We start from the raw sequence: 4587 nt of genomic DNA on the forward strand, positions 1-4587 counted from the left end.
GCTAGAAGAAAATCACCAAAGCAAACTTACATCGACTGCATTTGTACCTTGGTCCATAAGATCAATCTTTGTGAGAACTCCAAATGTCCTCTCACCTGATCATTTGGGTATACAAACAACTTAAAGTCAATGTGCACAAATGGAAGACTTGTCCTAATAAGAGCAGCTTGCGACTCTCAAATAACATACACACTATTATTTGAACAAAAGCGTGTAACATCCTTCTAGTTTTGTGACATAAAATGAAACCGTATCCTGTGCAATGCCCTGCTTTGCTGCCCAAATTCTCGTTATGTGCACAAGTTATAAGATTAGAACTCACTCTGACTTTTCTTTTTACCAAGGTCAAGGACAAATGTGATGTAGTGGGAAATATGTATAAAACCAATAAAAATGAGAACCGCCAGAACTAAGATTACAGTAGTAATCACCTTTCATCGTTTCACTTAATACTTCTTTATGCAAATAACTGTTTTAGAAATTATCCCCAGCATTAGCAATTTAATTTAGCCATTAGAAACGGCTACAACATTTTCCAACTCTGTAGTGTTCAGCTTGCTTTCACCTCACCGCTGAAGATAACCTTTTACTTCCTCGATAGTTTTTACCTTCCAATTTACAACTTTTTAGATTCCTTAACTGCTCCCTATTATCTTGCTTTTGTAATCTGTTAATTTGAGGAGGTATATTACCCCACCCACCATATTCTTTTAGGTACCACATATCTGAAAATCTAGCATATTGTCTATAAGAACATTGTTCATAATCTTACCTTTGGGATCTACTTCAAGACAGATCTTAATTGCATCAGACGTAGCAAGATCTTGGTTGGCACTAGAAATAGCCAGAATGATACAGTTGGGCTGCAAGAGAAGCCATATAGCAAAAATCTATCACCTGTCAGTTGCCTTAACACGTAGATAAGTGACAAGCCAGGCAGCTGCTTATATTACTTTGTACATTTTTACTGTAAAAATCTATCACCTGTACATTTTTACTCTATTGTTCATTTTAACTTTTGGTCTAACTTCTTTTTATCTCCATCTTTCCCATTAGCATATTTATCATACCAAACTCGCACAAAATCACATAGGAATCTAATCAACATCATTCATTATTATGAAATCTCATAACCTAGTTTCTTGTAGATATTCTCAACCGTTTGCTTAAATTACCTTCTCAATGAAGCCCCTAACCATGTTCTCAATGTCCTGCACTATGCTCTCTGCCTGACCCTCTACAAGACCACCAAATTAACACAACGTTAGTTTAATTCCTGTAAGGTGCCCAAAGAGCTTGACAATGATAGCGTTTGCAAAGGTCTTAAGGAATGTAACTCACCTACAGCTACCTTTGTGAGTCCAGGAAGATCTATTAGTGTCAAGTTCACAACTGCCAAGTGCAAGCAAATCATAAAAACGAAAAAAAAAAAAAAAAAACAGATAAAATTATAGCATTGTGAAAGTACTTGAAATAATGAACTCTAGGTACAAGAAACAACCACAAAAAAATTGTGCAATTACCATATAATGTAAACAGTCATCTCCAATGTTGTGGTCTAAAATAGCTCATGATCTAAAATTTTAGATCTACTGAAAGTACTATTCATCCAAATTTTAGATCTAAATTTTTAGTACTGAAAGTCCTATTCATCCAATTATATAAACATGTGATCCTATATGCCGGATTTGTTAAGTTATTCAATTCAGCACAATCCTAGGAAAAATTGCACAATATGAGCAACAATTCTGTCTCACCATTAGGGGAGTAGATGCTAAGATGGATAGGCACACTCGAAATCGCCTTGGTCCGGCCGGTCTCTCTAACAGTCTCATCAGATATCTCCTGTCTAACAGCAGCTATACATTGAAAACAATATCAACATCTACAAGTAAAACGCAAACTGCAAGTCTTAAACAATTTGCAATAGCAAGAAAAAGAAGAAGAAGATAGAGAAATGTAACAAAATCAGTGAACCTCTTCCTCGGGAGGTGCATAAACTCGGCGTAAAAAGACACACACACACATACATACTGCCACAATGACACACACACACACACACACACACAAACAGCTGCAACATCAGAAACCATGAATTGATTACAATGAAGTAACAAGCAGAATGAGTAGTTATTACTGTTTTCGCTTGTTGGCCCAAGCTTAAAACTTCCAAGCTAAAGAAACCTTCATGACTAGATAACACAGTTTGAAGTCTCCTATGCAAAACCCAAAACCTATAACTCAACAAAAGCGCAAAAATTTCCCAAAATCAATCACAAACAATGAGAAGAATCGAGAGAGAGCAAACCAGATATGGAGAATGCCCAGAAAGCTCAGAACATGAATGCCCAGAAAACTCGAATGCAGTCCACAAAGCTTCTGTAGATGAAACACAAATCCTTGGAAGCAAAATAAGAAACAAAATCAGATCAGTGAATTAAGGACTCACAAATCCTTCGAAGACATGCATTGAACAAATTTGTCAATTACCTATGACAAAAAGCTCAAATTTTCTCCAAAAGGCCGGCCTCGATCTCTGATTCTCTTCACCGTCTTCGAGCAGAGGAGCTGGTCCGAGGCAGAAAAGGAGGAGGACGAGGCGGGTCGGGTTGTGATTGTGATTGTAGCCGGAGAACGAAGACGAGGAGGAGAGTTGTGGTCGGAGGCGGAGAACGAAGAGGAAGATGATTTTTGTCAGAGGCGGAGAACGAAGACGCTGATTCTCTTCACCGTCTTCGAGCAGAGGAGCTGGTCCGAGGCGGAAAAGGAGGAGGACGAGGAGGGTCTGGTTGTGATTGTAGCCGGAGATCGAAGACGAGGAGGAGGGTTGTGGTCGGAGGCGGAGAACGAAGAGGAGGATGGTTTTTGTCGGAGGCGGAGAACGAAGGAGGAAAGGGAGGTTTGGTCGAATAGTGTTAGGGCAAGCTGAAGTCAGTCCAAATATGTCTAAGTGTGAGAATGAGCTTTTCCTCTCCCGCGCCTCTTTAAAATTTTTTAACTTAGCCGCTCGGCGTTTTTCTAAAAATTCAAATGAAAGTTTTGTCATCGGTCAACAGTAAAAAGCGATGTCAGTTATATGCATACGCGCAAATCGGTTTTTGAGGAATCAATGTTAATGATGCTGTTTTACATCGCGTGTATTTCTCACCGACTTAAATGACATGATGTCTATGAGCATAATTCTAGTAGTGGGTTAACCTAGTAGATCGATACTCAAACGACGACGAAAATAGCTGAAATTTTGATGATAACCTAGTACAACTAATTATTCTTGTCATGATAACATCCAACGGTCGATTTTCATAAAATCTATTTCCTCCACCTTTTCGGTTACAAAATGTATATTTTTTTATGCAACTAATAAAAAAGTTAGACCACATTAGTAGTATAAGCATTTTGTGGGATCCAAAAAAATTGAAATTGGAAATCAATAAATTTGATATTATCCATCTATTTATAGCGTATTAGTAGGTATTGTGTATAAAAATTAACCCGATCTACCGTCATTTCAAAAGCAAATACGATGGTCAACCATTTATACACTTATACTTCCCTAAGGGGAGCTAAACCACGAGGAGATAAACTTCCCGAAATTTTTACATAGGTTGATATAGCTCATACCCACGAGAGTGTGAGAGCTGACATATCGAAAAAAGAAGTTACGAATGAGCGGTTATGAGCATATTAATTTTATGTGGTATTTAGGGTTTTGGGTTGACCTAGTAAATCGAGACCCAAACGACGACGAAAATAGCTGAAAATTTAAACTTGGTGGTTAGTTTTCCTAAAAACTTAAATGTTAAATTATAAATAAAATTCAATCTAGTTAGCGTCTACTAGAAAATTTATTTATTTATAATTTATTTATTTTAATTTTTATCTCACTGATATCGTCGAAACGAGAATAATAAGTCGACAAATTTGAGGTAATAAATTTAGTTTATTATATACTGTGAAAAAAAAAAGACCAACAAATTCAGTTTATTATATATTGTGAAAAAAAAAAGACCAAAAGAAAAATTAAAAAAGGAAAAGGGAATGGGGTCGCTCGAACCTGAGCCGCCTTCCCAATACTTTTTGACTTGGGCCACTGCACCAACCTTGCCAATTTCAACTACCATCTTTTAGTTTAATTTAAGTTCGTTTAGTCTGAGTATTATCAGCTAAAATTCAATCCTCTTTGGACCCCTTTGGGATTGCTTCGCTTTTAAAAAAAATCAGCTTTTCTTGAAAATTTTAGATTTTATTGTGTTTGGTAAATAAATAAGGGTCCTTGACCAAAAGCCCCAAAATGAGCAAAAGTTATCCCACTTACCCCAACAACAGATTTTTATTCCCACTAACCCAATTTAAATGAAAATGACTATTCTGCCCACTTCCTAATTAAATAACTATAGCTACTGCCATTCTCTATCTCTCTCTCTCCTCTCTGTCTCTCTGTCCAGACTCTCCCCTTCTCTCTCTCTCTCTCTCTCTCTCTCTCTCTCTCTGCAAACACCATGAAGCAATTGATCCATGGGAAACCGGCGACTCCGATTCGCATCCGGAACGAGAAGACCCAAGGCTTCAGCTACCGAACGGCGACGA

The 4587-nt window shown here is 37.5% G+C and overlaps 1 long non-coding RNA gene across 1 annotated transcript; it reads right to left on the reverse strand.

Moving 5' to 3' along the window:
- Positions 1-800: 800 nt before the first annotated feature.
- Positions 801-2306, reverse strand: LOC133730022 (uncharacterized). The gene is made up of 4 exons (XR_009856576.1): positions 1758-2306; positions 1342-1392; positions 1176-1237; positions 801-863 (listed from the first exon to the last, which is right to left on the reverse strand). It is a non-coding gene; the product is annotated as an uncharacterized LOC133730022 (long non-coding RNA).
- Positions 2307-4587: the final 2281 nt, after the last annotated feature.

The sequence above is a fragment of the Rosa rugosa genome, chromosome 2 (assembly GCF_958449725.1).
Source record: "Rosa rugosa chromosome 2, drRosRugo1.1, whole genome shotgun sequence".
Taxonomy (NCBI): Eukaryota; Viridiplantae; Streptophyta; class Magnoliopsida; order Rosales; family Rosaceae; genus Rosa; species Rosa rugosa.